At 35.7% G+C, this 22,813-nt stretch overlaps 1 protein-coding gene and 1 long non-coding RNA gene across 2 annotated transcripts in view; one reads left to right on the forward strand and one right to left on the reverse strand.

The window, feature by feature from the left end:
- Positions 1–9,524, reverse strand: part of LOC113066547 (protein shisa-like-1a) — a 27,013-nt gene extending 17,489 nt beyond the window's left edge. Inside the window, exon 1 of the mRNA XM_026238438.1 lies at positions 8,964–9,524. The gene's annotated coding sequence lies outside the window, so the exon portion shown is untranslated. The remainder of the gene's footprint in view (positions 1–8,963) is intronic.
- LOC113066548 (uncharacterized) lies at positions 9,108–12,192 on the forward strand. Its single transcript, XR_003279184.1, has 3 exons — positions 9,108–9,241; positions 11,438–11,556; positions 11,877–12,192. It is a non-coding gene; the product is annotated as an uncharacterized LOC113066548 (long non-coding RNA).
- The last annotated feature ends 10,621 nt before the right edge of the window (positions 12,193–22,813 follow it).

The raw sequence follows: 22,813 nt of genomic DNA on the forward strand, positions 1-22,813 counted from the left end.
GAAATGTTGCTATTTAAAATATATTCTTGCAATTCTGAGTTTATATCTCACAATTTTCTGAGACGTGTGAGCTATAAATGCAGGATTGTGGAAAGAATGTCTCTCATGCAATGCATTTACTCGAATTCTAAGAAAAATGTCTGATTTGTCAGATATAAACTCTGAACTGAATCAGTATTATGAGATGAAAAGTCACAATTACCTTTTTTATTTTGTGGCAGAAACTTGTTTTCATATTTTTCTATTCTTATATATTTTTAAATGTACTTTATTCCTGTGATGCGCTGCTGTATTATCAGCATCAGTATTCCAGCAGTGTCACATGATCTTCAGAAATCATTCTGATATTATTATTTGACGCTTGAGAAACATGTCTTGTTGTCAATGTTGAAAACAGTTGTGCTGCTCATTATTTTGTGGAAACTCATGCATATACAGTACAGTAATGGTCAAACGTTGATATATTTCAAGCTCCTTTGATGAATAGAAAGTTTATTTAAAATACAAATGTTTAGGACAATTATAAATGTCTTTACTGTCAATTTGGATCAATTTAATGTGTCTTTGCTAAATAAAAGCATTAATTTAGTTTCCAAATAAATAAATAAATAAATAAATTAATTCACTTGCACAGAGAGGGCTTGTATAATTAAATGCAAACATATAAAATGTTTCAGGATTATGATTGTAAAACAATGATGCCTGCATATTTTAACCATTTATTCACAGTGCTGTGTTGTTGCCTGCTAGGCTTCAATCGTAAGGAATATTCTAGAAACTAGATGCTTTCCTGCAAAAAAAAAACACTTTTTTTTTTTAAATAAATGTGTTTTCATTCTAAAACTAAAAAAGCAGTTTATGTTTAACAGTGGCCCGTGACAGTGCGTCTACTTTGGTCTCAACGAGCTCAGAGTCTAACAGTCATCACACACAAACTGAATGAGACAGCCGGGGCTCAAGGGATCACAAATATGATGGACTCACTCTGCTTATTTGACTCTGTGGGCCCTATCTTGCACCCAGCGCAATTGACTTTGTACACTGACGCATGTGTCATTCCTATTTTGCACCCGCGCAAAGCGCGCTTTTCCCTCCACAGAAGCACGTCGCTAAACTAGTGAATGAACTTGCGCTCCCTGGGCGGTTCAGCGCAGAAAAGGAGGCGTGTTCCGGCGCAAACGATCCCTGGTGCTATTTTGTTGTTCCATTAAACAATTGCGCCACTGACCAGAAAAAACCTAGTCTAAAGTCAGTGGCGCGTTGCGCGTTGTTCATTATGCTATTTTAAGGGCGCATGCTTGACCATAATGTATAGCGTGCACAACGCGCATACACTTTGCTCATGTAATATACACAGATGCAACAGTTATTTTTGCAAATCATAAATTGTTACACTAAAAAAATATTAACACATGAGATGACGGAAATCATTGTGGTGTGCCACGAAGATGTGAAAAAAATAGGCATAAAACTAGCTCACAAATTATTCAGGCTAATTATTCTCCCATCCCCATACAACACAACTTCTCTGTCTTTCACTGCTCTTACAAGAACATCAGTCTCCTCGGCTGTGAACCGCTCCTGGCGTGCGCCTGGTAAATACGCCATAATAATAGCAATCCATAATGGAACTTGCGCACCTGCTTTTAAAGGGAATGTTGGATGACGCTCTGATTGGTTTATTTCACGTTACGCCCAAACCACACCTATGAATAATGAAGCTACTTCAGACCAACCCATTTTAGATTTGCGCCGGGCGCAAGAGCCATTTATCCCGCCGGGAAAATAGCAACAGCGACGAGACCCGCCCACAAACTTACTTGCGCTTCGCGCTTTGACACTTGCGTTTCAGATCGTTAAAATAGGGCCCTGTGTGTGTAGTGTTGCCCCCGCTTCTGATTGTTAGGTTTGTTTAGATGCTGCATTTCCTGACTCCGGCTCGAAATAGCTGTGACCTAGTGACACACAGCTGGACAGGCACCGCAGGATTGATATTTGACTGGACAGTTTCACTTTAATGTAATAAAAAAAAACTGAAGTGTGCTGAGAAACTTTTTCATCGGGGGAAAAACTTTATAAAGAATTATCTTGAATAAACAGAAAACAAATGTCTACATTGTTTCATTAAGTACATTTTAAAATCTGCATTTAATTAATTAATTATTTCATGCATGATTAGAAAATAATTTTGGGTGAGTAGAACAGATCCACTACTTTTTATGGGTTATTCAGTGATAGATAAATAAATGTTTAATTTGTTTGCATATTTATTTGCTTTCTTGCTTATTTGCTTTTTGCCCTTTATTTTTTTTTTGCCTATTTGTTTGCATTTTGCTATTTATTTATTATTCTTGTTTGTTTGATTGTATTTATTTGTGTCATTGCTTGTTTGCTTTCTTATTTGCTTTTTGCCTTTTTTTAGTTTGATTGTTTGCTTCCAACTTTAATAAAAAAAAAAATGTGTTCATTTATTTTTCTGATTGATTTATTCGTTTGCTTATTAGTTTTTTGATATGTATTTATTTATTTACCTGTTTATTCATTTCCTAGTAAATTTGATTATTTGCATTTTATTAATTTGTTTGCTTGGATATTTTCTTATTGCTAAGTACTTGTTTTGCTTGCTTGTTTCATTGTGTTTGTTTCATTTATTTACTTTTTTTGTTTACTTTTAGTTTTTGCAATTTATTCATTTATTTTGCTTATCTGTTTGCTTATTTGCATTTATTTACTTTAGGTACTTATCTCCCATAGTCCAGTTTAATGGTGCAAAATCCACTGGAATATTGCTTCACTTTGTGTAAAATGATATAATTTGTTATTCTTTTTCAAACAAACACACCCTTATTATGACTCTTTTGCTTGCATGGTTAATGTTAATACCTACAGAAAGCAGGAGGTAAACTCAATTTTATTTTAAAGAGATGTTTTCTTCTATAGTGATCATGGCAGCAGTAATTCATCAGAGAGTGATCAAATAATGGTATAGCACTGCAACGAAAGTTGTGCAAGTAAATGGCATATTTTGTGGGCTCAGTTTATTCCCCCCTCAGTGTTTATGTGTGTACACACGATTCACAGCTATTAATGGCTATGCATTAAAACCCAATTAATCACCCTGTGTTAACCAGGCTTGTGATGGTGTGGATAACCCTCATCTCCCCTCTCTAATTCAGTAATGACTCAGATACCCATCACTGAGCAGAGATGCTCTGGAGGACAGGTCTCTGTGTGGGAGTCAAATAATTAAGCATGCATGTGTAATGAACACAGATTAGATGGCGTGGGTCTCTTAAATTTAATTTGTGCATCTTAAATTGAGTCTAGGGCAACAACTGCACCATACATGTTGTGTGTTTGTCAGTATGTTAACTGTTGTTTCATCCCTTTATGGCTTTAATTATTCCAACAAGACTACAGTTGCACTCTAATTGTTTTGTCAGTACTGTAATCTCTTCTGAATCGTATTAAAGTGATACTTCAATATGCAAAAAAAAAAAAATTCCCTTTCAAAATTGCCAGACCCAGAATATTTCTGTAATGACATGGGTCTTGACACATATACACTAAATCTGTGATCTCCCTGCTGAACTCAGGTCTGCTGGGGGATAATGATATGTTTCTGGTCGTCTTTCTGATGATAAACCGCTCTGAGGTCTTTGTGTGGTCCGTCACCGCCCATCAGAGAGGAAACAATTACTGCAACGCCGTAATTAAGGCTCTTGCAAATAGAAGGATGACTATTAATGAAACATTTCCTATAATGCATCAATGCTTTTAGTAGGAAACCTACTGAAAAGTGGTCTAGTGTTTGTGCTTCTGGGATGTAATTCGGACCTTTCAGAGACAAGCAGCTATTAAAACTAAGCTTCTAGTTTTCAGAAAAGTTAAAATAAATCGTATTTGCGAGATGATGGTGCTGAAATGTTGATGCAAATCAATTTCCTGGCTGGATTGAGCAGCTAGTGGCCAGTAATCATGATAATGTGACGTACTGTACAGTGGGAGCCCGGATATCTGATCTGAAAGCCATCTCCGCATTAGCTGTGGACCTCTATATAATGGATGCTGATAGTTTAAGAGGAAATGAAATACATGACAGGTGAAATCATGATGATATGAAGTACTGCAGGGCTTTTTGAGCATCATTATGTGTATTGACAGGTGCTGTCAGTCTGGAAGATCATCCTGAAATGCCAACATTTTTTTTTTTTTCTCAGAGAAAAACATTTGACTCCAGAGGGTCTGTGTAGACTGTGGAAATGTGATCGTTCAATGGGTTTGAATGATCTTGTTGTGTGACTGTTTTGATTGGCTGAGACTTTGACTGGTGTCCACCCCCAGACTTGATCTGTAGATGGTAATGGGCATGAGAGACTGACTCTCTCTCTGTGTGTGTGTGTGTGTGTGTTTAAAATTGTTTTTGCCTATTTAATTAGAGCCAAAGTCTTGGGTTCTAAATGGAACGGAACATTCTGTTTTGGTCCTTGATTTCGATTCAGTTCTGCATTTTTAAGGTTGGCAGAGATGTATGAATTCTGTGAGCTTGGTTCATTACATTTAAAGTTTATCTGACCGTCATCCATCATTATTTATTTATTTTTATGTATGTATGTGTTTATTTCTTTTTACAGTTTCTGAATTATGTTTCTGTAGTAAAAATTATGTTTTAATTGACATTTTGTATTTTTTCACTTATAAATAAAAAACGAATAAACAAATAAACAATTATAAAAAAAATAAATACATTTTTTGTAGCATGGTATAATTATTTTTATATTTTGTATTTTACTTTAGTGTTATAAAACATACATTTATGTAGCATGTTTCTATTATAAACTATTTTTACTAAAACAATTTATAACATTTTGTATTACAAACTACAATAATATGAAATAAATAAGTACAAATATTTATTTATTATTTTAATTACAAAAGGACATATTTATAATCATTAGTTGTTTTTAGATAATTTATTATATCTATCATTTATTTAAATATGTCTGTCTTTGTTCATTTATCGAAGAGTTGGAATTAAAGTGCTTGCAAGGCACTATTAGAGAAACTTGAGTAGTATTTGGCCTCAGTGAGTGCATGGACAGTTTCTCTCCTCTCTGAGCTCTTAACCCCGGGTCATCTCCAGTGGGACCGTCCCTGCACTTAGTGTCCTGTGCGTCACTTTAGATGAAAAAATCATCTGCTAAATGGACAGCAACTGAGCCGAAGAAGTATGCATTTCACTAATGCACCGACAAAATATTTTTCAAATCTTTCGTTATGTAAAGTAAATATCCTATTTGCCTATCAATTATATCCCTTTGGGTTTATTTATTTTTTAATGTCAATCTAATTCAATTTGAATATTGTTCTTCTGAATGCAAAATTTGAGTATATTGTTATCTTTTGTATTGTGTTATGCTTAATAGCTTAAACGATTTTGTGCAGGCTGAGAATCTGAACTCTGTGACACTGACAGTAATGACGTTACACCTGTTACCTGTGTATTTATGAGGTACGTGTGATCTGAAGCTATGAATCTGTGATCTGTGTGTGTGTGTGTGTGTGTTTCGGGATGCCCACTGTGTTGTTTTGTCCTTAATTGAAAGGTAACAAATCAGCAATCAAGTTGATGAAAACTTCAGCACTAATTGCATCACAACAATTGTCAATGAAAACTTCTATTTCAGATTAGCATTCACTCACACACTCAATTTTGGCCATTTTTTGGATCATTTATTGGGCGGGTGTTGTAATCAGAGTACTATGATGTTAGTTTTCGGCCTGTTTTCATCTTTTATTGATGTAAATGCTCTAATATAGGATTAATAATTCATCAAACTGTTTCTGTCTGATTGAGGTTCTTCAGGAACACACACACCTCCGGCTTTGAGCAGTAATGAACACAAGCTCTCCTGGACTGACTGCACCGTTCCGCTCAGCAACACGATTTATTCTGTTAATACACAGTGTTCTGTTGTTTTTTTCATGCACATTTGCACATGCAATTGAACACACACACGGACACACACACACACACACACACACACTTCTCAGCAAACAGACCATCATTACCGCTTCTCACACACCACGTGGCGGAACACAGATATTCTCCTTTCATTTCCATTGAAGACACCCACCGCCCCCATCCTCCGTGCGTGTGTGTGTGTGTGTGTGTGTGAGCGCTCAGACATGCCTGTTTCTAAGTTACCAGATTCACTCTGCTGCCAGTTGAGCACACTTCTGAAACCCCTTTAAGCTTCAAAACAACTCAGTGAGGGAAATGAGGGAAGGACAGCCCTTAACTGTGGTGGTACCAATGCTACATTTAATGAAAACACCAAGAACCTTTAAAAAGATTATCATATTCTGTACAATTTGTATGTATATGGTTCTGTAAGATACAAAAACTACTGTGGTTTTACTGGCAGAATAGATTCCAGAAAACAGTGTTTTTGGATAGAGATATATATATATAAACAATTCTTTTAAATTCTTTTCATCATGTCCAAAAACCACTACCTTTATAAAGAAGAATGCAACTAAAATTACTGTGGTATTACCATGATATTCTTGAAATACCATGTAAATACCATGGTGCATGAATTTTCATTCCATGGTGTGTCAAAGTACCATCTGATATCTTTAATGTACCATGGTATCACTATACTGCTTTTATAAATGGTACTGCATCCCAAAAACATGTCCTGGAAACCGTGGTATTACCATGGTACTACAACTGAAAACACAATTTGTCCATGGTACTATTAATTACAGTGTAGATCCAATAGTGCATACAGTCCTACAACATCACACCAGCACTTTGTTAGGGGGTATTTCCTTTCTGTTATGTGCAAAAACATGGTAATACCAAAGTAAAATCTTCAAACCATCATATTAACATCAAACATCCATGGTAATGCCGTCATATTAAATACATATATATATATATATATAATACTGGAGTACATAAAGTACTGTAACATCTACAGAGGTGGGTAGAGTACCCAAAAACTTTACTCAAGTAAAAGTAAAAGTAATTCTAGAAATATTTACTCAAGTAAAAGTAAAAGTACTAGTCTTGAATAGTTACTTGAGTAAGAGTAAAAGAGTATCGGATAAAAAATCTACTCAAGTAGTTAGTTACTAGTTACTTTGGGTCATATATACGGAGCCTTTTTTATTTAGATAGGCTATATAGAAAAAAATGTATGTAATGTGTGTGTGTGTGTGTGTGTGTAAATGTATATATTTCATCAGCCTTTACTCCAATTTATGTAATTTGTTATAAAACCCTGTCTTTTTACTTAAGTAACAAATATAGGTGTCATGCCATAACATATTTTTAATATGACTGACTTTATATTAAATGTGAATTTAACATTGAAAGTTAATGTGATATAAATATTGCTACTAATCTTTCATTGTTCTGAAAGAGAGCAAATAACATTTACATTATTAAAGATCATTTTCACTGACAGTGTAGATTTCAATCACTCTCAGAAACTCCCATTAAAATCACTGAAACTGTTAACACTGTGAAATCAATATCTTAATTATAGATTCGTACACACATCTGCACTTTGTTGTTTCTGACAAAAGAGGTATTCAGTCAGCGAGCGAGTGAAGGAAGCACCGACATTTCAGCGATGACTCATCGGAACACTTCTGAATGGCCACTGCATTCAAGAGCTCAACAGAGCCGTGTGTGATTGGTTAATGCACAGCGCTGTAAAAACGCGTCTGTCTCTGGCTCAGCGCCAGCAAGCGATCACAGATCTGAATTTAGCAGCTGATGATATGACTCGCTGAACGTACACGCACCGGTGTGATTGTATTAAAATTAATAAAATCTTAATTGGCTATTTTTTGTCTTTTGGAAGCTGCATTCAACTTGACTCCCCTCTGTTATAAGCCACACACGTACAACAAACTAATGTCACAGTGGTATCGTGTACTGTAATCGAATGTAGCCCAAGTTATTACCTGTTAAACAGTAGACAGCACACGCGTTCATCTAACAAGGATCTCCATCACAAGCAAATAATAGCCTTTGCAGATTTGCTTTCAATTCAGTGCAGTTCCATAGCCACGTTTTCAACGCTGCTGATGATCTTAAACGTTACTCTGAGTGAACCGCTTCAGAGCTCAGCGCGTGCGGCAGGGAACTGAACGAGTCATTCAAACTGATTCATGAACCAATTCACTCGTTTGCCAATTGGATTGATCAAGCCTTTGAACAGAGTTGACTCAAAAGAATGAATCATTCGCGAATGGGCATCGCTCATTGCCCAGAGAAAAGTAGACGGCGCGTTTGGAATTAACTGAAGCATTTATTGCATTAAGATAAAGTAACGAGAGGGGCGTCCCCCACAGTAACGAAGTAAAAGTACCGATTTTTCCCAAAAAAATTACTCAAGTAAGAGTATAAAGTACCCATCTTTAAATATACTCCGAAAAGTATTAGTTACCCCGAAAAATTACTCAAGTAAATGTAACGAAGTAAATGTAACTCGTTACTACCCACCTCTGAACATCTAATACCATTACTTTACCGTGGTACTGCTACAGTTATTTTTCTAAGAAGGATATTTCCATGATATTGTATCCAAAAACATGCTATTACCATAGTAAAATGCCATGGACCATGGTGATGCCATTATACTTTTTAGTAAAATGGAAAACACTGACCAGAATCTCTCTTTCTGGATATACGCACTTATATGCTTCTGTTTTCTCATCAGATCTGAACGTCGTAATCAAAAGTGAAGTGAAAGACACCTGGCGATCGACAGAGAGGTGAGACTGAACACACGACCTCTCTCCTCTAAGTTTATGGAAATGATCCGCCTCACATCAAGCCCAAATAAAGTCTCTCGTCATTCCCAGTAGCACTGAACAGAGCCACTCGTGAGGGACATACTAGTTTCTTTCCTTCTTTATCATAAACCGCAGCTGGCACTCACCTCCGTTTCCCTGGGTGGGGAATCCCTCTCGGTAAAGAAATCCCTTCTCTTCTATCCTGCGCTCTTTCTCTCTCTCTGTGTCTGTGTCAGTTTGTCTTGTATTGCTCCTCAAACTCTTTTTCAGTGCTCTGGGTGGACGTTAATGTGGAGCTCATCCTGATACAGCCGAGGTCCCGAATGTGTCTATCAAATATCACAGAAGAGCCGGAGCTGAAGACCTCACCAGTGAATCCAGGAGCTCCAACTGAAGAGAGAAGGAGAGAGAGAAAGACTACAATGTGAGAAAGGAGGGAGGGGAAAGTAAAGCTCTCAGTGAGAGACCCACTGAATGAGAGAGAGAGAGAGATAGAGGTTGTGCGGGAATATGTGTTTTTGAGGTTTTGTGCATTTGTGTTTGTGTGGGTGTAAGTAATGCTTAAAATGTCTGAATATCACTGCATTAGATACAGGTATTGTTTGTATGATTATTACAAAAAAAAATTGAAAAAAAATAGATCTGTTGTTCAGAAATTAAAGGTATTTTGGAGTGAATCTCATTGTCATATTGTGCATCAAAATGGGAAAACAAATAATATATGTTGCATAAATAAAATAAACATTTCTAAAGCATTCAGATGTTCTTTTAATTCTGTTATTCTCATCAGATTATCATTACTGTAATACAGTGTTTATTACTGTTAAATTACTGAAATACAGTGATTAATGCCTTAAAAACAGTTTGCTTTACAGTAATGAGAATGAAGAGGGATTGATTTTCATAAAATATAATATTATAATATTACAAAGAAATAAAATATTGATTTTAAAAAGTAGTTACATTTTTATTACATGTATTTTACAGGAATACAGTGATTGATGCTTTAAAATGTTTTACTTATCTGTTAAATTTGAGTTTTTGTTTGCTACAGCAGTGAGAATGAGGGGGTATTGTAAAAAAAAAAAAAAAAAAATATATATATATATTAAAATCTATTATAAAATATATATATAAAATCATATTACTCCTAAAAAGTATTTTTATTGTAATTAATTTACAGATTAAAGTGATTTGTGCTTAAAAAACAATATTTTGTTTGCTGCATGAATGAAAATGAGTTTTTTTTAATTGTAATTATTTTTTTAAATAATATTAATATTATATTAATATTACATATATACTGCTATTTAATAAGAGGAAATTGATATAAAATATTTGAGGTGTTTATATTATATTTTAGCTTAATTTAAATGCAATGAGATTCAAAGAGATGCTCAGACAAACAAACCTGTGTGTGTGTGTGTGTGTGTGTGTGTGTGTGTGTGTGTGTGTGTGTGTGTGGGTTTCCCTTTTCTCATTAGGCCATGATCTAATTTGCTTTGACACTCCTCTGTGTATTTGGATCACACAAGGTTACGTCTTTTATTCAAACACACATGCACACACACACACACACACACACACACACAAACACATCTAGCAGGTTTCACTGTAAAAGGATCAGACCAGTATTAATGACTGAATAACTCTTATGCCCTGAGTGTCATTGAAAGTGTGTGTGACGGGGGCCTTTTTTGCAGTTAATCTAGTTAAGATTCTATAAAATCCCTCTGCAACGTCATTTTAAACACTTTCAGTGCCTCTGAATTGATGTAAGGTTCTCTCTCTCTCACACACACACACACACACCTGCCTTCAAAACGATATTAAATTGGTGAACACAGGAGCATATGGTAGTCAATAAGCACACGATGAAAGGACACAAGGGCCAGCATTCGAGGAAGAGCTGTGAGTTTTAGTAAACGATATCCTGCTCCAAACAAAGCAGATTAATTCAGCTGTGACCCGCCGGAAGAGCCGGACTGGGTTGTAAATCACAGGTGTAGTGTCGGAGCCACGAGGAGCGATGATGTTTACAAACCCAAGTTTTCTGCACTTGCTTAAAAATGTATTCCTGGGCAAAAACAAATCCACGGAATGAGATCTCAGAGCCGAAAACAGTCATTCAAGGACAGAAATTGTGAGATGAAAAGTCACAATTCTTTATTTATTTGTGTTATTCAGAAGTGGAAACAGGCTTCCATACTGAACTATGTTTATGCAGTAATAATCCATTTATTTCTTGCTATCCACTTTTTATTTTAGCATAGACCTGATGAAATGACATTTCCAACTTAAACTGTTGTAAATTTTAAATGCTTTGAATCACAGATTCAAGTTTGGCCTCTTTGGAAGATTATTACTGAAGTGAAATAAGTTCATTGTGAAAAATGTAAAAAAATATTTTATATGAAAAATATATTTTCCGAAACATGTTATATGTGAGAAAATCAAAATCATAAAACAAGTTAACCTCTATCTATCATAAAACTTTTTAGTTCAAACGTATAAGAAAAAGCAGATGTTTTGAGGGGATCTGTGCCGTATTTTTAGTCTGTTCTGTGGTTCTCTGTGGTTTATGGCTCTGTTGATCAGTTCTCATGTTGTTTTTTTTCAGGATAGACTGTACAAGCAGGATCAACTTACATTGTCTGAGCTATTAAATCAGACGGACCATTCTGGACAGAAACCCTGTTGCTCACCAAAGACCTCTGCTTTTCTTCAATGGATTTGAGGGTGATTTGCTAGTTTAACATTATTAAGTTGAGCTGTATGGTTCATCTGGAGATTCATTTTTTTTTTAAAGATATTACTTTTATAGGTCGATGTATAGAGTTCTTGGTTCTTTAAACCATCAAAACAGATGGTTTTATAAAGAACCAGCCACTCTTAAGCTCTTTTTGGACCTTCAACCTTTATTTTTAGTAGTGTACAGTGAGCCGAGGCTGCAGTGATTGTGTTATCAAAGTGTTTTGCTTTTTTCTTTGCACTGTGCACACATGAGAGTCATGGCTCATGACCTTTGACCTCTGCCTGCTGTGGTCTTCACCTCACAGGTCACCTGCAGACTGAAGGACAATTCCATTCTTCAGGCTGTCAGAATGCCGAACTCAACCTGCACCCCTCTAACACACCCCACTAACACAATGGGACCTGCGCCAGACACTTTGTGCAGCATTGGTCTGCTCACTACCTCATCCAGCAGTTATCTGACCACATTCAACTACCTCTTCTGTCAGTTTAAATAAATAACTACTCTCTGATATTTTTGACACTTTATTAGACTGAATAAGCTCTTTTGCCCTACAATCATTGTATCTGCACTGTTTACTTCACTGGATTACACTCTGCCATGTGCCTTGTGCTGCTTTACTTATCTATCTTCTTACATGACCTATTTGTATAGTTGTACTTTATATTTTATTTAATGTTCTACTGTTAGTGTTATCTGTACGCACAATGTGTCTGTGAGTAACGCAATTTCAATTCTCTGTATGTATGTACTGTACACGTTGAAGAATTGACAATAAAGCAGACTTGACTTGACTTGACTTGACTAACCTGCCTTTGCAGTGATTATCTCGCTGATAATAGTGCACTGAAATCTTTTGGCAGTTTGCCGCCAGTGCTGAAAATTGTTTCGTGAATCAGAGGTAAAATACGATATAAATACGATATATATGTTCAGTTTCTTGCACAGACCGATAGTTTCATGTCTTTACACATCAATGTATTGTCACGAGCCGTAGAGTTTAATTTGGTTTTGTTTGTGTATGTTTTTGACTCTCAAAGCCGTGATTCCCATCCACTTCCATTATATGATTGACAGACTGCACCAGTTTGAGTTAAAATCTCCGTTTGTGTTCTACTGAAGAAACAAAGTCACCTACATCTTGGATTCCCTGGGGGTAAGCAGATAAACATCACATTTTCATTTTTGGGTGAACTATCTAACTATTTAACTGTGATATATACTTTCAAGGGAATTTTGAGACACATGTAACCAAACGCTACAAGATTGCAGTGCAGGTAAATGATTCTTTCTTTCTTTATTTCTTTCTTATAATTGTCTTATTTTAAAGTCTTAGTCTTTTTCATTTTGCAGTGAAGTATTTAGTAATATATTAATGCTTATTTGTTATATTTTTTTTATATTTAATCGTCCAGTTCGATTTGTATATATTAAAATGTTATAAAACATATTTAGTGTTTTAAAATATTTTATACTTGTTATATAAAACCATATAAAATATTTATTCATTATTATTATTAGAAGTATCATTGTTCACACATATAATTATCATTTTTCAGACTTATGTTAGACTAGTTTTCTGGTTTATTAGTCGTTTTTGGACAAATCTTTAACTTTCTCTTAGTGGCTCATATTGTAGCTAACTGCTTGTATAAAAGAGTAGCTTGACTGTAAAAATTATGCAGCTTTTCTAGCACTGCACTCTATTTATTTATCTGACAATTCATTACACAGACGATAGCTCTCCACAAAGAAAACTACTTCTGTAATTTAACTTGCAGAAACAAAAATCAAAGTGCCGCCATGAAACAAATTAGAGTACATTTGAACCTCTGACTAAATGACAATGAATAAATCAGAAAACACATTTTGAGTCCACCGAGTGAAATTTTTGAGCTCATTGACTGTAATATAATCAGGGTGTAAAAGCCACTGCCGGGATCAATTCTGCTCTGTGCCCGAACAATTATAGATTTTTCTTTAACACAGAAAACACACAGAGCAAAACACATCAATACCCGTGGGCTCAAGACGGTGAGGGAAGGGTGTCATGGTTGAATAAGGTGACCAGCTCATTACTTACACACAGGTTAAAGGTCATCTTGTGGACCTCTGGGAATTAATCTGAATGTTATAAGTCCCATCCAAGTTTGGAATAAGAAATTAGGTTGTATTGCAAATCATATAGGCAGTAAAAATCGCTCTTATGTCTGGTGCCGATAAATTCAATACGCCTGGTATTCTGGCTTCAGTTTTGGCCAGGCTTTTCTTAATGATTCATAATATGACTTTTTGAGTCATTTCTTGTCAGAGGCAATGAAATATATTTCTAAATCTAGAGTATGAGGCTTTAAATTACCCATTTCCTGGGCTGATTTCACCACTGCTCTTATGATCACTTTTTGTGGCCTGGATTGAGTCCCGCAAGCCTCTGGAGAGCAAATGGAGTTTCAAAGAATCCCAACCTCGGTGCGACCTGTAGACTGCTAATAGCAAAACTGTTCAGAGATGTCATTGGGATCGTATGACAGCTTCCTGGAATGGATCATTTGTAATACTGTGGATTTATATTACAAGTGCAAATATTACAAGTCATTTTTAATATTAAAAGTAGAATAAATAAATGATTAAATAACTTAAAATGTTTATTTTTCAAAATTTAATTGTCTATATCCATTTTAAAATCTATTAAATATTATTATATCTATTAAAAATATATTTAGTATTTTAAAATGTATAATATTATACAAAATTCTACTTATTATTTATTAGTAGTAGTATTAATAGTATTACATTGAATGTAATTATGAAATATAATTAAAAAAAAAATTATTTCAGTTATATTGTGAACTTATGTAAAATGATATTATTGTTAATAATGGTAATAATAATCATAATAATAATAATAATAATAATAATAAATGCAATTATAAAATAGAATTATAAAACAACATTTCTATTTTTAATATCTCATTATATATGTCAATTTTAATATCCAATATATTAAAATGTATAGCACAGTATAAAGTGTTAAAATATATTGTTTACCACTTTTGTAAAAGTATATAAATGATAATATTATTTCTAGTATTTCATTGTGTATTTCTGTTTTAATATATCATTTATTAAATTGTTCTAATATGAATAAATTGTACTCTTATTATATAAAGTAATTATAATTATAAATTAAAATATATATTTTTTTATATTTCAGTTGTCTCTTTCTATTATATGTATATATGAAAATCGTTATTATATATATTTTCAGCCCTGGTTTAATTCCATTTTGAAGTTCTCCTAAAATCAGCCCAGAAAATGTGAAAACAGACCACAGATTCCATCTGGACCATGAATCAACTAACATTTCATTAAATCAAGAAGCTCAACATATTTGAAGGCTGTTGGCTCAAATGGGAATTATTATGTATCTGGCAGATGCACTGCTGAGATCAGGATGAATTGCTGAGGGGAATCTTTGAAGACGCTGCATATTATTATAACATATAGAGGTTTTATTTAGATTTTATTTACTTCTCTATGGGGAAGACTCCAGCGGAATCTCTATACACAGCGCTTGTGAGACATTTTTGTTCTAGATGTCAGTCAAATCCAAAAGAGGAAAGGAATTCATCACATTCAGAGCCGAGTCAGGAATATTGACTCCCGTTTCTGAATAATCAAGCAGCTTGTGTTTGTTTCTAGGTTACGACCTAGAAAAAAAAAAAAATTTATCTCACATTTCAGACTTTTTCCACTTATAATTTTGTTGAAAAAAAAAGGTCAGGATTGTGAGATATAAATTTGCAAATGTGAGGAAGAAAAATAACCGTGAGATAAATTCAAAGAAGAAGTAGAAAAAAAAATCATAATTGTTCATTTAGCACAGCTTGAGCCTTGCTGTTTGGGTTATTTCAGGATGAATTGATACCTGAGTCTTCATTGCATGAGTCACAGTGATAGATTTAGCAACCTCAGATATATTGCAATAATAAAGTCTGAAACGTACGACTAAAAAGTTACAATTACCTTTTATAATTTGTATTCCATGCCAAAAAAAAAAAAAGGAATTGCAAGATGTAATTTCAGAATTCAAAGGAAAAAGGTCAGAATAAAAAGTCATAATTACCTTTTAAATGTTTTCTTAATTTTTATTTTTTTACCCTGCGGTGGAAACAAGCTTCCATATTTGAGAAAGATGATAACAGTAATAATATTAATAATAATAGCTAAAAAAGAATTCTCCTCTGGGTTTTACAAACTGTCATTGGTCACTCGCATGCATTTCACATCTTTCTGTCATGTGGACGACTTGAAACTCATTTCTGAACAGTGTGTGTGTAGTACACAGGTGCACAGTGGTAGGGAAAAGAGAATCACTGGCAAGAAACACGATGAATTAGATTTGATTTGTCATCTGTGCCCTGAGGGGTCTCTCTCTCTCTCTCTCTCTCTCTCTCACACACACACACACACACACACACACACACACACGCACACACACACACACACTTTATGCCATCCATCACTTCACAAACAAAATTACATACACTGCTTTCCAACAGACATAAACATTCCTGGCAGAAGTGTTGGTGTGACGGATCTTTGAGCTGAAATGCTGTTCTGTATCTTAGAGAGACACAGAGGAAAATGTATTATTGTGCATAACTGTTTTTTTTTTTATAGCTTGAGAGGAATTTCGGATTGAACTTTCAACTTTGTCTCAGGAACATCTCTAAAAACTCCTTAGGTGAAAGAAAAAATAGACACAAATGAGACAATAACGACATACAGTAAGAGTATAAAGCAATAACATGAATGTAGAGGAGCTCAGAACATTTACTGAGAAATGTTAGAGTTCATATTGAGACTTTTTATTCCAGACTGTAACTTGGCACTCAACACGAGACGTGAGATCATCAGCGTCTTTTTCTCAGGAAACTTATTCAGCTGTCTCTATTTATTAGAATTAATGTCTACAAGAAACAGTTGAGATATTAAAGAGATTTAATGTTTTTTACTTTCATTTTTATTTGCTAGGGAGAGTTTTGTAAGCAAGTGTCATAATACATTTATTTATTTATTCATGAGTTTTTTTTTTGTTTTTTTTTTTGCATGTTTATTGCTGAATTAAGTTGCCGGGATAAATAATCCTCCATTTTTAAGAATCAGAAAGAGCTTTATTGCAAAGTATGTTTGCACATGAACAGAATTTGTTTTGGTGACAGAATACAGTAGTACAGAGACAACAACAACACACAGATTAAAATCAAGTCTATATATATATATATATATATATATATATATATATATATATATATATAAACAAAAATAGACCAAAAGGCTTAGCTGGACTGGACTGGACTGGACTGAGCTTGTTTACCTTTGCAAACATGTGTTTCAGTGTCCATCCATATGATGAAATGACCCATGTGTGTGCTACACACCAATCTTTGTTTCCTAGTGCTCCCTGACAGGTCACACAGAAATTATTATATTCTGGGAGGACTGAAGCTTTGATCTTAATAAAAAGGAATGTTTGATGTCTGTAGAGCCGGCTAGTTGCCATGGCTAGCCTGACGTAAGAGAGGCCAGAGAATACGATCTCTAGCTCACTGTTATTTTGAGCTCATTGTTCTCCTCACTGGATAATTGGATGGCTTAGACACTGATCACAGTTGGACTGGACCACAAGGCTCAAGTGGAAAGACTGGTTGAACTGGGGTGAGGGGGCATGGGGTTGAGGGAGAGGCCTTGATTGGACTGTGGGCTAAGGGTGAGGAAATACTAGGGTTGTGGGAGTGATGAGATACAGCTTTGGTAGTGCTAAACTAAATCGACAGCGAGCCCATGACATGGCCTTGCAGGACCTCACAAGCTTCAGGCTGAGTCACCAATCCTGAAAGCTTGTCATGACCCTGGTCCAATGTAACTAATGAGGACTTGATCAAAGCAACACTGTTGAAGTTTTCCTGTTAGGGCTGACAAGTGAGAAACAATCAAGTGAAATTGAAGTGACATACGGCCAAGTATGGTGACCCATACTCAGAATTTGTGCTCTGCATTTAACCCATCCAAAGTGCACACACACAGAGCAGTGAACACACACACAGAGCAGTGGGCAGCCATTTATGCTGCGGCACCCAGGGAGAAGTTGGGGTTTCGGTGCTTTGCTCAAGGGCACCTCAGTTGTGGTATTGCTGGCCTGAGACTCAAACCCACAACCTTAGGGTTAAGAGTCAAACTCTCTAACCATTAGGCCACAACTTCCCCAATCAGTGTTAGGTTTTCAAAAGATGATTTAAAAAAGTAGCAAACACACAGAATCTAAATTTCCACAGTAAAGGATTGGTGCAATCAAAAGATTAGCTTTTGATAATTAGCATATTTTAACCATGGGTTGACAGAAGTTATTGATTTATTTATATTGTTTAACATTACTTAAACTTTCACATCTTGTTCTCCAAAGAAAAACAAACAAACAAACAAACAAAAACAAAAAAACATCTAGACATTTAATTTGTCAAATGTAAATTTTTAAATCATTATGTATTGCTAACAGGTTTCTCAGTAAGGGATCTTGAACTTAAGGGCGCACATTTTTATGCTTGAAATATCAGACTATCAATGTAGATCCTGGGTCACATGCAAGCATAAAGAAGTATAAAGCAGAAGTCACTTTCAAACCAAGCTCCTTTCTGTTGGTCAGTGTGGCAAACTTCCGTAACCAACTTGAACATGAGCTAAATCAGCTTGGGGATCTTTTTCACCCTGATGTTATGCTCCCAATTACACAGATTTATTTCGGAATGATTGGATTTCAGCTGCAAAATTGTGCAGAACAGAGGTAAATGTCAGGAACTTTATTTAGCAACTTTTACTACTTTGTTAAATCTCTTCCAGTCATATTATCCACAGGCTTTATTTTACCCATAAATCAAAAAACACTAATCTTAACTCCTATTTTAAGTTCCTGAGACTAACCATTTAGAATTAGCCTTCCATGTTGAACTCTAAATTGACGTCATGAATGAATATCTCCATTACAGGGACTGTTAAGTTCTTTGCTCAAGGGCATCAGGCACGTGCACAGGTAGGGCTCAACCTGTGCAGAGCACATGCCCTTTTTTGCCCTTACACTCCGAAGTGCCTTTTTTTTTTTTTTTTTTTTTTTTTTATCAATGCTATTGGTCACCCTTTACGCCTGTCTGTCTGTTTTACCAAATTAAAGTTCTTAAAACGAGCTTGTGTAAATCTTATTCGATCATCAAGCGGTCAATAAGCTGATAACTCCGCCCCCTCTATATTCATTGAATCAACTGAAGTTCCACAGCAGCCGCACAGTAGACACCAGCTGAGCTGAACAAAGTTTTGCGAAGGGTAAATAAATATCTTGTTGTTTGAATAAGTACTACTAAACACTGTCTATAAAGGCTCATTTTTTATTTATTTGATGTCTGACTGACTCACTGACTGAGACTTGTGGGACGTCGCCTGAGAGAGAGGGCTAGCATTTGCCATCTAGTCATAGCCAACACAGCCTGTGCATACAGTTGCATTTCATCTTTTATAAAATGCTAATTTGGCCAAATGCATTTTACCACAGGAAAAACTGAGCGCTCCGTCTATATAGCTAAAAAAAAACTAGTTTGTAACCTGTAGATGAAAATGTAATGTGATGCCGGCAGCGGCAGGCGCCGTCGCCGTTTTAATGACGGACAGAAAAAAAAAATCACATTTGCACACATTCACTGGTCAAAAACGATATATTGATAAGTAATACAACAACATATAATTTGTTTTTACCATCGGAAAATCATAACAGGTGCGCCCCCGCGCTGTTTCGTACTCGAACTTACACAAAGCGAGTGATCCTCGTCACCTAGATAACCAGTGGTGGACAGTAACGGAGTAGCTTTACTTCGTTACTGTACTTACATTTTTCAAGTATCTGAACTTTACTGGAGTAGTTTTATTTTGAGTAACTTTTACTTTTACTTCACAACATTCCAAAGCATAAGATCGTACTTTTAACTTCACTACATTTCATAAAACATATCGTTACTCCCTATAATATATCACGTGCTCCGACACGCAGAAGCGGTGTCTGATTCATCATGAATGAACTGAGTCTTTTCAAAATAAACTTTACTCAGATCGCGAATCGCACTAAACGATTCGTTTACGAATTAGAATGATCCGATTGCAGCTGTTCTGGAGTCGACCACTCACTGATTCAAATGAACCGTTTAGTGCGAGTCTCCTGAAGTAAGAACAGGCAGATCTTGTGATCGTGCGTGCGTCTGATGTTGCTAAAAGTAAGTTATTAATGTCGAAATTTAGGATTAATTATTGTAACTGAAAATCATATTTAGGTAAAAATTGTCAGTTGTTTGGGAACTAAATCCGCTGTAAAGAGAGAACTGTTTAAGCCCACTGAAATGCTCCAGTGCAAAGCAGACACATCTATCAGCGTCTCCGTGTATTAGGTTAAAAAATAAAATAAAATAACCTTAAACTAACACAGATTAAATAAAATAACTCATGCTTGTCCAAATTCCCCGCAACCGTAATATTAACAGTTTGGAAATGGAGTTATTTCTTACATTCTTTGGTCGAAGTTTTCAGATCGGCAATTCGGAGCCTGTTCGCGACTCCGTTGATTCAAATCGGCACTTCGGAGCCTGTTCGCGACTCGGTTGATTCAGATCGGCACTTCGGAGCCTGTTCGGTTGATTCAGATCGGCACTTCGGAGCCTGTTCGCGACTCGGTTGATTCAGATCGGCACTTCGGAGCCTGTTCGCGACTCGGTTGATTCAGATCGGCACTTCGGAGCCTGTTCGCGACTCGGTTGATTCAGATCGGGACTTCGGAGCCTGTTTGCGACTCGGTTGATTCAGATCGGGACTTCGGAGCCTGTTCGCGACTCGGTTGATTCAGATCGGCACTTCGGAGCCTGTTCGCGACTCGGTTGATTCAGATCGGGACTTCGGAGCCTTTTCGCGACTCGGTTGATTCAGATCGGGACTTCGGAGCCTGTTCGCGACTCGGTTGATTCAGATCGGGACTTCGGAGCCTGTTCGCGACTCGGTTGATTCAGATCGGCACTTCGGAGCCTGTTCGCGACTCGGTTGATTCAGATCGGGACTACGGAGACTGTTCGCGACTCGGTTGATTCAGGTCGCCACTTCGGAGCCTGTTCGCGACTCGGTTGATTCTGATCGGGATATTGGAGCATGTTTGAGATTTTTTTTTATTCAGATCTGGACATCGAAGCAAGTTTGTCAAACGGTTAATTGGTGATAAATGAATATTTGGACTTGAGGCTTTTTTTACCTGTCGATTCAGCATGTACATGGACCCACACACAAAGGTGGACACACTCTAGACTTAACGTTAATCATCAGTAACGCTCTAACTTTTTCATCCATTGTTATTAAGGACGTTATTCATAACCGCACTGAAAATAAGCAAATATTGTTAGCTGATGCTAACTGTCTAGCTAACAAGCTTGCTGGTGCTAACTTATTTTTTATATTTTTATTCAACCACCTATATGTAGGTGTCGTAGTCCATATCAACGTAGTCCATATCAACAACAAAAATATATCTTGACTCCATATAGTGGTTATTTTGGAAAAAATCCCAGGTATTTTGAGCAGTAGGACTATAAAAAAAAGTGCTAATATAAAATTAAATTAGCCTATATATAAAATTGCAAACATCTATCTTTCAGTACTTTTTTACTTAAGTACATAAAAAATTTAGTACTTTTGTACTTTCACTTGAGTAAAATTGAAAAAGGAGTACTTTTACTTTTACTGGAGTAATATTTTATCATACGTATCTGTACTTTTACTCAAGTACTTGATTTGTGTACTTCGTCCACCACTGTAACATATTTCTAAGAAATTTCTTCTTTGATTTATGATTGCTGATACACTTAATTTATTAACATTTAGGCTAATCATGTTATGGTACTCTCTGTATACTCTCTGTATAAAATGTTGTAAAACATGGTTTTACTACAGTAATGTAGTAGTAACTAAAAGAAAAATTACAGAAGATCACTGAAATCTTTATATTTTATCATGCAGAATGTAATTCATGATTCATTCCAAGGGTTCATTTATTTGATCCAAAATACAGCAAAATCAGTAATATTGTGTAATATTTTTACAATTTTAAATAACTGTTTTCTATTTGAATATTTTAAAATGTAATTTATTTTTGTGATCAAAGGTGAATTTTCAGCATCATTACTCCAGTTCAGTTCTCTTCAGTGTCACGTGATCCTTCAGAAATGCTTTTCACTGCAACTGTACTTTTCACACTATTTTTATTTATTTTTTCATTGCTGGCTTATTTTAGGGAAAGTGTAGTGAACAAGAGACCTTCAAGAGACCAACATCCCTGGTCCACCACAGTGTCAATTTTTTGCCAGATACATGGCTCACAGAAGGTTGCTGTTGTATTAGGTTTAAAGAAGCCCTTAAAACCCTGTTTATCTATATTATCTAATTATCTAATATTATTATTATGGTTGTTATTAATCGTGAATAAATCTAAAGCTTTTGAGACTATTATTTTGTGTTATTGAATTTGTCATGAAGATGTGACCATTTCTTCCTTTTATGCTGGCTTACTAAATAATCTTGATATAAAAGGGGGGGGGGGGGTGCCCTTTTTCAGTTTCAGCACATGCCCCTCAAAGGGCATGATGGAGATGGTTCATGGCTCTCGTTGTTTGGGGATCAAACTGAGACTCTGAGCCTCTAAATCACAGTCTCTAAAGGGTTTCACAGGATTTTGTTGCCTTGGTCGTTTTTTTATTTTAGGAAACACTGCTAGTTTACTCTGTAAAGCAGAAGAGAAATAAATATTCCACTGAGGAACAATCTATCAGCGATTGCCATTGTATCCTTAAGCAAGCAACCTGGGTCGTTTGAGACAGAAGTGCTAAATGTCTATTTAATGTGTGTTAAAACCACTTTTAAGCTCTTCCGCTTTACCAAAATTTTCATTATCATCATCCTGGGATAGTTTTTAGGAATGAAAATCAAGAAAACCTAGTCCCGGCCCGCATGTTTCATGAGTCATTTTGCTTGATCTGTTATTCCTGTCGTGATGTAGGCAGCGTAACAGGTGCACAGACACAATGCTGACATGTGCTGGTACCCATATAGCACTGACCAAAGGGACTTCTTGTAAAACTGTCAAAGTTTGAGGATGCAAGATCTATC

This window comes from Carassius auratus, chromosome 50, assembly GCF_003368295.1.
Source record: "Carassius auratus strain Wakin chromosome 50, ASM336829v1, whole genome shotgun sequence".
Lineage (NCBI taxonomy): Eukaryota > Metazoa > Chordata > Actinopteri > Cypriniformes > Cyprinidae > Carassius > Carassius auratus.